At 43.3% G+C, this 12,867-nt stretch overlaps 1 pseudogene; it reads right to left on the bottom strand.

Moving 5' to 3' along the window:
* Positions 1-7,516: 7,516 nt before the first annotated feature.
* On the bottom strand, positions 7,517-9,834 carry LOC137528476 (E3 ubiquitin/ISG15 ligase TRIM25-like; annotated as a pseudogene).
* Between the last annotated feature and the right edge of the window lie 3,033 nt (positions 9,835-12,867).

The following is a 12,867-nucleotide window of genomic DNA, read 5'->3' on the forward strand; positions in this document are numbered from 1 at the left end:
CCCTAAATGTATGATGAGTGTTGGAGGTGAGAAAAGGACACATTGGGAAATGCTTTCTTTCACTGTGAGACGTTTGCATTCAAAGTATACAGATGAACATATAGGTGAAATATATGTAAAGCATATGATTGCAACATGTGGGTAATGTGTGCAAAAAACATTTCTGCTCTCTGCTCACCCCTTTTCGTCCACCTCCTCCCTTCTCTGTCCACTCCCTGCCCTTCTCTGTTTGTCCACCCCCCTCCCCTTCTCTGTCCACTGCAGGGAAAGTCCTGTCCTGCTAGTCATTTCACCCCGAATGCTTCCCTAGTAAAAATGATTTGAGATTCGGATCAAAGATCCGGATCTTTTCAATGATCCGATTCGAATCATCCGAATCTTCGAAAAGATCCAGAATTCCCATCTCTATCAGACAGTGACTCTGCTCAGCAGCGCCACATGCAGCTCTTCCTCCTTTGGCCGGAACTACAGATAAAGTGTCGGGCTGGCCAGGGAGGGAGGTATTCATATGTCAGCACTGTCTGCAGCAGGCTGGTCTTAGCAATAGGGGGCCTGGCAAGGGGATGCTAGCTGCCAGAGGCTATAAGTATAATCATTTTATTAAAAAAAGAATTTGTGCTACTTGGACTGGGCTCCTCAATTACTTAATATAGTCCCTGCGGAAAGATCGAAGCACTCCAATTTGGAACCGGGCCAAGTGGTTTGAATGTTTTGCCTTAGCCGTGCCTGCCCCCAGCAAGGGCCACGCAAGCGTACAGAGGACGGCACAGATCACGTGATGCGACGCCGAGCGCCAGCAGTAGCAAAATCGCCACATTCTCAACGCAAAGTCTACAACGTGTTACCGATCGGATTACGCAGTAAGTGTGCAGGGCGGGAGTGCGGTCAGACACGCCCCTCATGTGTGAACCGACAGGAATCCCAGCCTGCCCCTCCCTGGTACACCACCAATCACTGCTGAGAACAGTGATTCAGCAGTGTATTCAGCAGTGTTGCACTGGGAGACATCTCAAGCTCACTCCAACCTGAATTATTGCAAATTCTTTCTGTTTTAAGAAAGCAAACTTTTGTTTTTCTTAGCATCTTAGTAAGGGGGCTTTTAGGACCATTGTAATCCCTTACACACTCCAATGAGTTCTGGGTCACCATGAGCTCCCTGGTTAGTCTGTACCTCTCGGTGTTACAAGCCCTACTGCATAGAGCCAAATTAATCCATGCCACGCACTGATGAGGATCAAACAATCCGAAACAGTCTGTATGCATGTTGGATTATTCTGGCTCTGTACAAATTAACAAGCTGACACATCATTGCATTCCAGCGGTTCTGGAGGTGTGTTTAGCTTCTAAGGGTACAATGGTTAATTTGCATATATTCAGCAGTGATGCACTGGGAGACGTCTCAAGCTCACTCCAACCTGAATTATTGCAAATTCTTTCTGTTTTAGGAAAGAAAACTTTTGTTTTGCTGAGAACTGGAGAATTGCTGTTTCCATAAATCTGTCCTCAGTGTGCAGAGCACTTTGGGTTTCCTAATAATAAAGCCCAGCACAGCCTGCAGGCCACGGGGCACTATGTATGACTCTGAGCACAGGAGACCAGAGTCCAGCACTACTGGGAGAGGTCCCTCCTGTGTAAGTCATTCTGCAGTGCTGTGCTATCTCATTGTAGAACTACATCTGATAAATAAGGCTATGCAAACCTAACCGAGTGTAAAATACCCCAGGCACCCCACCTTTCCCTAGTTGGACTCAACAAATATAGCACATGCATGAATTATGCTGGCTGTTTATTTCCTTTCTTCTTCTTCTGTTCAGAATTACAGAATATAAAAAGAAAGAGAAAGAATAATGAAAGTCCATTTCCCAGAACGTCATTTCGGACAGCACCCCTGGATGAGACTTGTCTCCCTCCCCACTGTGGACAGGAAACTGTTAAAAGAAGAATTTGCATAAGCAATAGGCAGCCACATATAAGATACTACACCTGCCACAGTACCTCAGTTTAGTTTCCTGTCCCGGACGGGATGCATGGGAGAGGTCTCCAGGAGTGCCATCCATGTCAGGCGGCAGGGGCAGCGTTTTCCAGGGCTCCAAGCAGCGCTGTTCAGTGAACAGTCGGAGCCCTGCAGCGTGGAGGAGGCTTCTCCATCGGAGGCAGCATCTTTATGCGCGCATGTGCGTGCATTGGAGAGAGTTCACTTCCGGTTGAACCGGAGGTAGTCACGCGCTGGCGTCCCGCGTGATCTGAAGTCTGAGCCGGGTGGCAGGGGCCGCGACGGTGATTAGGAATCGGCATACAGCTTATTCCTTAAGGTAAGAAGCTGATTAAGCATATGCTTAGCCGGCAGGGGCCGCATGCATAATTGGATCAGCTGCATCAAATCAGCAGCACAGGTATAAGTTTGTAGAGTCCATGATGCACTCTGGTTTGTGGCTGGGATCATGGAGGACGCCTCTGGGTCAGCTTCTGCACAATCTGCTGAATCTGCCCAGGATCCCTCTCTGGCAAGTAGATATGTTTCTTCTGCTTGGCTGGATGTATGTTATGTATAGAGGGATTTGTCTAATGGCTGGCTATCGTTTATTATGTTTTATACCCCAAAAGACATAAGACTGAGAAGGTTAAAAAGTCTGAAAAATCTTCTACTCAGTCCAGTCAGCATGGATTGGCAACTCTGAATGGAAATTGTGCCAGTATTGTACAGAGAAGGTCCACAGCAATAGGAAATTAAAGATTCTGCTATTGCTTCTACCGCCTCAGCTGCTTCAGATGGGCCTGGGACTAGTACTGCTATGGCTTATCTACCTGTTATAGCTAATCCATCATCTCCTATGTTGTATGCACCTCCAACTATGCCTCCTGCTTCCAAGAGACATAGGCCTCTATTTATTGAGCATTCCTGCATGCGGTAATGCTCAAAACAGCTGACCTTACCCACCATTTAGCAAAGTGTGCATTTATAAAACCTGTGTCCGCATGAAAATCTAGAATTCCTGAGCAGGTGCCAGAAATTAACACCTTGTGCGGAGATTATCACAACACAGGTCACTGAAGGTTAATTCATAAAAATTAAAGCAGGCAAATGTGAGCAGAGAAACCCTGGCTGTTTAGAGAAGGCGATAAGCCAGCCATAACAGGCAAGCTAATGGAGAGACAGACCTCCCAGGCAGCTGCAGTGAGAGCAGAACAAACTGCATCCAAGAATACCCAGGCTGTGTTTTTAACCCCTTGGGTACCTGTTTTCAAATAAATTTCACATCAGAAAGCCTGCATGTGTAACATTCTTGAAGTTCTTCTAAGCTGCAGCAATTAAATAGATTGTTTAAAAGAACTAGGCAGATTCAGGGCAAGGAGAGGCAATTTAAACAAAAATGCACATGTAAAGGAATGCTGGGGCTGCTTCCTTTATAGTAACTCTCTCTGCACAGAGAAAATGTATCAAACTAGGAGGAAGATTTGAGTAAAACTGACTAAGGGCCTTTTTTTCATTACCCTGCGAGTTACGATTTGATTCTGATCACGAGGTACGTTAAACTAATGGAAACTGCAGCAGCAATTTCCATTAGTGCAATCTGATTGCGATGCGATTTGGACAAAGCACAATCGTCATCCTCCTGCATTGTATGCAATTGAGCTGTACTAGAAGTATAGTAGCGCAATCGCATAGTGGAAATTGAAGTGCGATTGGGATCGCAAATGCGGTTGCGATCGCATTTCATAGTGGAAAAGAGCCCTAACCGCAATGTTTTTTTCCTGAATTAATGAAGGACTTACTAATAGGTATTAAGTCTGAGCAGAAATCTTTGACAACTTTGGATCAAATGTATGAGAGTTTGGCGGATCCTCATTCTCGGCTTATTCCAGTCCATTCTACTCTTAAGATTAGGATTAAGGAGTGGGATAATCTAGGAAAAGGGTTTTTTGGCCCAGATCATTATCTAAATGTTATCTTTCTCCTGAAGATCCGGGTTTTGGGGAACCCCGCCTAAATTAGATCCATATTTTTCAAGGGTATCAAACAAAACTGACCTACTTTTTTGAGGATTTCTGGGAAATTTTGAATGGATTTCCCTAAAGTTTGGAATGCTTCCAATTATCTAGTGGACGCTTCAGATGATACGGTTAAACTTATGGCCAGAACTACGGCATTAGTTAATTCAACCAGAAGAGGTGTATGGGTAAAAACTTGGAATGAAGACAATTCTTCAAAATCAAGTTATGTGGTGTACCTTGTGAAGGGGGTCTGCTGTTTGAGTCAGTTAGACAACACCTCTAGACAGAACGGCAGACACACATTAAAAAAAAAAAGTATTCCTGTTAAAGGAATTCTATCGATTCACATATTTTCAATTGACACAGGAATTGTTTGGGAAGTGTTGCTAAGTACTGGTGTATACATTTTAGTAGCAACCTCTTTGTTTACTGTTAGCAAAATGCTTTCAAACTTTACTGACAAAACTGACTCTGAGCCATGAGGAGAGGGGAAATTCCCCTCACACTTGATCAGATAACTCTGTGTAACTGTGTGTGACAGAGAGAACAGCTGCAGCTTCTGTGTCCTGTTTCGGACTGAAGTGTCTGTAGAGAGCAGAGGAAATGTAACTAATTGTTACAGCTTTTCATACTGTTTTTTGCTTTCAGAGTTTGTTTGATATTTGCTTTCTGTAGTCCGATATGCAACTCTGGCTGTGCATTGAAGTAGACACCCCTTCTGCAATTGATTTGTCCCAATATAGCTAATCCTACCCTCAGTAAATTACAGCTTTTGCCTCTGATATTTAACATGAAAGGTAGGAAAATGTTTACACAGCAACTTAGACATTATTTGTACATTGTCATTTTAGAACACTTGGGTATCGATAGTATTCCTTTAAGAAAGGACCTTTTCAAAGTAAACGGTCCTTTCGTCCCTCCTTCTAAGAATAAGTCAGATCCCTAGTCCTCTAAGGGCAGGAGATGGGCTCTCTACAAGTCACAGAAGCCTAAAGGCCTGTTCAGACTGCACACATTTCCAGCTGCGTTTTGGAAACGCGTGCAGAAGGCCAACACGCACGACATCAGACAGTGCATAGAGTGCACTGTCTGATGTTCACACTGCATGCGTTCCGGACCTGTGCGGTCCGGGAACGCATGCTGCACGCAGATTTAGCAAAAACGCGCGGCTGTCCCATTCACTTTTCAGTGATGGGATCAGCCACGCAACGCATGCAAACGCGGATGGCGTGCTTTCGTACGCGTTGCGTTCCGCATGCGTGGCCGTCCGCGTTTGTAATGTGAACCGGCCGTAAGTCCAACTTCACTTTTACCAAGAAGTCAGATAAGCAATGACGCTAGTATTCCAGTGAGATGGAGAATTGCAAATTTCAAAACATGGCAACTACAGTGCACAAAATATTGGTTATTTAGGCTTCTTTCACAGTGGGACGTTACAGGAGCAGGTTAGAGCAGCTTGTAACGCAGCCCAGCTCACAGTAATGAAAAATCAATGGACTGTTCACAGTGCCCACGTTGTGTTACACTGTAACGCTGAACGTTTAAAGAAAGTGCATCATGCTGTGCGTTATACACGGTTTTAGCCGCATTAGACTGTTTGCATATGCTCAATAACGTGTGTTTTTTGTTTTTTCTTGCAGGAGAGGAGGGGAGAGTCCGCTGTTGTGGCCAGCCACATGACTAATTAATATGCACTGCAGTGTTAACTTCCTGGAGCGGCCGCTTATTGGCTGGCAGGACCACGTGATGCGGAGTTTATCCGATCATGTGCTCTCCACAGTCTTTTGCCGCATGCGCCATTTTCGTCCGATAGTATGCGTCAAAAAGTACGCATCACAGACCCATCAGGAGACGCATAACGTGGCTCTAAATAGCATCCAACTTCAAAGCTCACATGCGTTGCGTTGGGGGCACGTTATGTGACCTTAGCGTCGCATCTAACGCAACGTCTTAGTGGGAAAGAGCCTTTAAGGTGTTTTTTTTTGGAGGGATACAGAATAGAGTTCAGCCAGCCTCCTTTTCGAGCTTTTGCATTACTACCCGCTCGCAGGACCAAATAAAGTTTTCAGCCCTACAATCGAAAGTCCTTTCCCTGTTTAGGAAAAAAAGGGTAATTCGAGAAGTACCGAAATGTCAGAGGACAGGGATTCTATTGCCCTGTGTTTTTTCTAGTAAAGGAGCTACAGGGAAATTATCAGTTCATACTAAATTTAAAGAGTCTAAACCAGAAGGTAAAATACAGAAAATTCAGGATGGATTTGATCTATTATTCATCTCTTACAGAAGGACGATTTCCTAGCCTTTCTAGACTGAAAAGATGCGTATCTTCAATTACCGATACATCTGTCTTCTCAATAATACTTAAGGTTTGCCATCCAGATGGAGGAAGAGGTAAGAATGTATCAGTTTAATGCTTTTCCCTTCGGATTATCCTCAGCTCCAGGGTTGTTTATGAAGGTAATGTCTGGGGTTCTGGCTACACTTAGACAGAGAAAGGTTAACATTTTGGGTTACCTTGATGATTTTCTGTTTTGGGGGACATCTCCCAATTCGGTAAGAGATCAGATTGTTACGACAATAGTCTTACTACAAGATCTAGGTTGGATCATTAATTGGGAGAAATCTTCCTTAATTAAATCCTACACGGATTATACATTTGTTTGGGCTATTTCATTAGCATATCAGACACAGGGGAAGCAATTCAATTCTATCATGGCTCATTCCACAAGAGGAATTTCGACTTCTTGGGCAGAGAGGGCAGGGGCCTCAATAGATCAGATTTGCAGAGCTGCGACCTGGTCAAGTCACAATAAGTTTGTAAAGCACTATCACCTTAATGTATCTGTCTTCAGGTTTATCCTTCAGAAGTTTTGCAAGCTGTGGTCCCACCCTAAGGTTTTAACTCTTGTATATCGTCTCATCCAGGGGTGCTGTCCGAAATGACGTTCTGGGAAAGACCACTTTACTTACGGTAAAGTCTTTTCCAGTAGTCATGAGGACAGCACCCCTGCAACCCGCCCTTATTTGGGTAGGAAAGAGAAATAAGTTTGTGTAAGCATCATTAAATGTCCGTGTCATCTTTTTATTAACTGAGGTACTGTGGCAGGTGTAGTATCTTATATGTGGCTGCCTATTGCTTATGCAAATTCTTCTTTTAACAGTTTCCTGTCCACAGTGGGGAGGGAGACAAGTCTCATCCAGGGGTGCTGTCCTCATGACTACTGGAAAAGACTTTACCGTAAGTAAAGTGGTCTTTTTCCATTTACAGGCTGCTCGCCAAGAGAAGAAACAGAGATAGTCAGAATTTGTGAAACTTACAGGCTTACTAAAATTACATTATTACAAGGTGACAGAATACACTCATGGTGACCAGCCAAACTGTATTTATATATAAGGTGACAATAAATGAGGATTTCAGGATATAATTATTCAGGACATAAACCAGGAGTTGCCCCTGGAAAACACAGACTGCTAGTAATTACTGGCAGGACAATCAGCCAATCACAATCCTCTCCCTGTGATGTCACAAGTAGGTGGAGCTCTCACACCCCCTGACTCCCCCAGATATCTTTATACAATCTCTCCACCCTACACATAACCCAGCATGGAGGGGCTCAGTGAAGGTGGCAGTGAAGGTGTGGAGGTGTCTGATGGGGCCATACAGGGCATAAAAGGAGATCTGCCCGGCCTCATAATCCAGATATATCCTGACTATATCACTGGGGATCCTGTCAGGTAACAGGATCTCTTTACTGTCATGTCTCACTGCGTACTGATTATACCTCCTGCACAAACACCAGGACTTGGTATTATCTCCAATCACTGACTGATCTCCTCCCCTCCTGGCTATACTGGGGTAACACATCCCGACTCTCCATCTCTCTGATCCCCCAACATCCACTTCCCAGTAATGTCGCCCTGAGGAGAAACTCCGTCTGCTCAACACCTGAGAACAATCAAATCTTTTTGGTGTTTGTGGGCGGCTCTGCTTTATATCCTCCGAGGATGCAGTTTTTCTGTCATCTGATATTTGTAGAGTATTACCAGCTGTGTTTACATCCAGTAATATGTCTGCAGGCTGTATAGGGATATAGATCGCCCCAGTTACCCCAAACATGATATCAGCTAGTTCTGTGTGTAATGTGTGTGAGATGCCGGCCACATCCAGATCCCATCCATCACGGAGCTGCTTATCATGTCTGTCCTCCGTGTCACACAAGTCACCTGTGTCTGATTTCTGTAAGACAGTCAGTGGGTCAGTCATATTACACAGCTCCTCAATGTGATGCATCTTCCTGGACAGCTCCTCCTTCTTTATCTCCAGCTGTCTGATGATGTCATCATAGTATTGTACCCGCCTTGTGATGTCACTCAGGACTCTCTCCTCCAGCTCCTCCAGCTGTCTCCTGAGGTCTCTGAACAGGGCAGTGACTCTCTCCACTTCTCCTTCTGCTTTTTTTTTGTGCTTTTCTCCTGCGTTCCTCCAGACTCCGGACTCTTTTCTCAGCCTCCTCAGTCTCTGCCATCAGTTTCTGCAAATCATTTCTCAGTTTCTTCTTATTCTTCTCAGAGGCCTCATCCAGTGACATGATCTTATGTCCTACATGTCCCCCGATCACAGTGCAGGACACACAGACAAATGAGGCATCCTCAGTGCAGTAATACTCCTGGAAGGCCATAGTGTCAGTATAAAACGCAGGCCTCTTGGGAATTTGGTGGGCAGACAGTTAGGGGTCTCCATATAGGTTTACATGTTAGTTAGTAAGTTGCTGGTAGGATCTATATACATAGCTAATGAAGGTTGCACAGGTAGGGATAGTTATATACTACTGACAGGATTAGTGTTACTCATAGGGTTAAAGTGTTTTTTCTGTTTGATGCTGGCTGTGCCTTTCTTCTCTTTCAGGTGATGGGCTGTCCCTAGGAAGCCTGTGAGGAATGCAGTTGCTGTGCGGATGCCCAGAGGAACTCTCTGTGATTGGCAGCTGTCACTTGGAGCCAAGATTTGTCCGGCCAATCACAGAGGGGGTCCTGTCAAGACATCTCTGACACTCTGTGTATCTCCTCAGTTTCCAGTCAGGCAAGCTGGGAGCACCCACCCGCCCTCCCTTTTGTTCAGGAAGTGTCGTAGGCTGATTGACTTTATTGGCGGTTAAAGTCGCCCACGATTGTGGGTTGACTAGTTTGACTTGGATTACTTGGTATAATACTAGTCTAAAGACTGTATTTTTGAATATTTATTTGGAATATTTATTGTTATACTGTTTGGAGTTTTATTTGGTTATATGATTTCCGATTTAATGATCAAAGTTTTATAATAAAGATTAATTATTTAATTAAATTAAACCGCAATAAACAGTGCCTACGGCCATTTTACATCCAACCTGGTGTTTGTTTTTTCCTTATTATGATTTTATGGTTAACCATGTATGTACCACTTAAATTCCCAAGGATCTTCTTATGGACGGAGCATTTCCTCTTCCCCAGGTCAGTGGTGGGAGGCAGTAAAGTGTGTCCTCCTGACATATCATGTTTCCTCAGGTGATGGTCACACAAGGAGCTCTCACACTGCAGACAGGATTTAGTAGCAGGAACAGGAAAGTCACAGTAATTACAGAAGACCCCGGTCTGCTCCTGATCTGTCTCTGTAGCATGAAAAGCCTCACAGATATTATGCAGCCTTGTGTTCCTCACCAGCGCTGGCCTCTTCCTGTATATCTTCTGACATTCAGGACATTTATATTCCTGTAGATGCATCTGGTGGTCCCAGGCTTGTGTGATGCAGCCCCGGCAGAAGTTGTGGCCACACGGCAAGGTCACAGGATCTCTATACATCTCCATACAGATGGAGCAGTGGAGCTCAGCAGTCACATCAGATGACGCCATTGTCACACCTGGAACCAGAAGACCGAAGATTAAGGAATTGGTCACATGACAAGCAAGGTGCAGCTTATCACACATTTCTCAATGATTAACTTTGTCACTGTATGAAACACTTAGACACACATAGATTATACCGAGTGTACAGCATTATACAGCAGAAAAGAAGTGTCAGGGACTATAAGCACCAGATGGAGGGTGTTGAAGAGGGTAACAGTAAATTCGGGCGCCTGAGGCAAGTGGACAAATCAGGCGCCGCCATTCCCATAATAAATATCGTTTAATGGGCGCCCGACAGGAAAAAAGGGCGCCGGAGAAAAATAACGTTTTATAAGCGGCGCCCGGAGACTTTTACTGTTTTATAACTGCTTCTCATGATTACACATTATTTTATGATTTATAATTTTTTAAACATTATTTTTAAACGAAAAACAGTACAATCTTTTTTAAAACATTATTTTTAAACGAAAAACAGCACAATATTTTTTTCACACGTTATTAATGCTTATCACAGGGGGGTCTTAGGTTTAGGCACCACCAGGGGGGTCTTAGGTTTAGGCACCAACAGGGGGGTCTTAGGTTTGGGCACCAACAGGGGGGTCTTAGGTTTAGGCACCAACAGGGGGGTCTTAGGTTTAGGCACCAACAGGGGGGTCTTAGGTTTAGGCACCAACAGGGGGGTCTTAGGTTTAGGCACCACCAGGGGAGTCTTAGGTTTAGGCACCACCAGGGGAGTCTTAGGTTTAGGCACCATCAGGGGAGTCTTAGGTTTAGGCACCAACACGGGGGTCTAGGGGTTAGGGGTAGGTACAGGGAGGGTTACTTACTATTTTTTTTTAAACGTTATTATACGTTTCACTTTTTAAACGGAAGATTAATGTTTTCACAATTGCCAATTTCATGCACATTATTTAATGATTTATAACTTTATAAAACATTATTTTTAAACGAAATATAGTACATTATATTTTTAAACATTATCCATGTTTATCGTTTAAAACCCCGCGCCCTTTTTTCCCAGCGCCCCTTTTTAACGTACGCGTTGAAGAGTAATGAGAATTAGGGCTAGGTTTGTACTTTCCACTACTCAACCCCACTTTGCTCATCCACCCATCCAAAGTCCAATGGAGCCTGCACATCCAGCATCTCACAGTCATATTCTAGTGCCCTACTATGTTATTATTATGTATTTATATAGCACTCATAGCTCCCAACTGTCCCTCTTTTGGATGGTCAGTCCCTCTTTGGGAGCCCTGTCCCTCTTTCCTCCTCATTTGTCCCTCTTTCAGGACTCTGTCCCTCTTTCTATGTAAATATATGTATTTCTTTACTGAAAATGTGTTTAGTTGACCCTAAACATTATTCCCATTTTTTAATAAATTGATATATTTCTTATTTTCAAATGTTAATATGAAGGAAAATGAACCAGGATAGAAAGTACTAGTGTGGTTTGAGTTATAACACAACATATTTTTCTCATCATAAAATCTTTATGGTACTGATGATAAGGGGTGTAATGGTGGCATGGATTAAGTGTTCCTCTTTCTCATCTCAAAACGTTGGGAGGTATGAGCACTGACATCTTCTGCAGCACATTACAGAGTACATAGTCACGTCACTGACTGTCCCCAGAGGAGCTCACAATCTAATCCTACCATAGTCATAGTCTAATGTCCTACCATATTATTATTATGTATTTATATAGCACTGGCATCTTCTGCAGCACTTTACAGAGTACATAGTCATGTCACTGACTGTCCTCAGAGGAGCTCACAATCTAATCCCTACCATAGTCATAGTGTAAAGTCCTATCATATTATTATTATGTGTTTATATAGCACTGACATCTTCTGCAGCACATTACAGAGTACATAGTCACGTCACTGACTGTCCCCAGAGGAGCTCACAATCTAATCCTACCATAGTCATAGTCTAATGTCCTACCATATTATTATTATGTATTTATATAGCACTGGCATCTTCTGCAGCACTTTGCAGAGTACATAGTCATGTCACTGACTGTCCTCAGAGGAGCTCACACTCTAATCCTACCATAGTCATAGTCTAATGTCCTACCATATTATTATTATGTATTTATATAGGACTGACATCTTCTGCAGCACATTACAGAGTACATAGTCATGTCACTGACTGTCTTCAGAGGAGCTCACAATCTAATCCTACCATAGTCACAGTCTAATGTCCTACCATATTATTAGTATGTATTTATATAGCACTGACATCTTCTGCAGCACATTACAGAGTACATAGTCATGTCACTGACTGTCTTCAGAGAATCTTACAATCTAATCCTACCATAGTCATAGTCTAATGTCCTACCATATTATTAGTATGTATTTATATAGCACTGACATCTTCTGCAGCACATTACAGAGTACATAGTCATGTCACTGACTGTCTTCAGAGGAGCTTACAATCTAATCCTACCATAGTTAGTCTAATGTCCTACCATATTATTATTATGTATTTATATAGCACTGACATCTTCTGCAGCACATTACAGAATACATAGTCATGTCACTGACTGTCTTCAGAGGAGCTTACAATCTAATCCTACCATAGTCATAGTCTAATGTCCTACCATATTATTAGTATGTATTTATATAGCACTGGCATCTTCTGCAGCACATTACAGAGTACATAGTCATGTCACTGACTGTCTTCAGAGGGGCTTACAATCTAATCCTACCATAGTTAGTCTAATGTCCTACCATATTATTATTATGTATTTATATAGCACTGACATCTTCTGCAGCACTGTACAGAGTACATAGTCATGTCACTGACTGTCCACAGAGGAGCTCACAATCTAATCCTACCATAGTCATAGTCTAATGTCCTACTATATTATTATTATTATGTATATAGCACTGACATCTTCTGCAGCACATTACAGAGTACATAGTCATGTCACTGTCCTTGGAGGAGCTCACAATCTAATCCTACCATAGTCATGGTCTAATGTCCTGCCAT

This window comes from Hyperolius riggenbachi, chromosome 8 (assembly GCF_040937935.1).
Source record: "Hyperolius riggenbachi isolate aHypRig1 chromosome 8, aHypRig1.pri, whole genome shotgun sequence".
NCBI lineage: Eukaryota > Metazoa > Chordata > Amphibia > Anura > Hyperoliidae > Hyperolius > Hyperolius riggenbachi.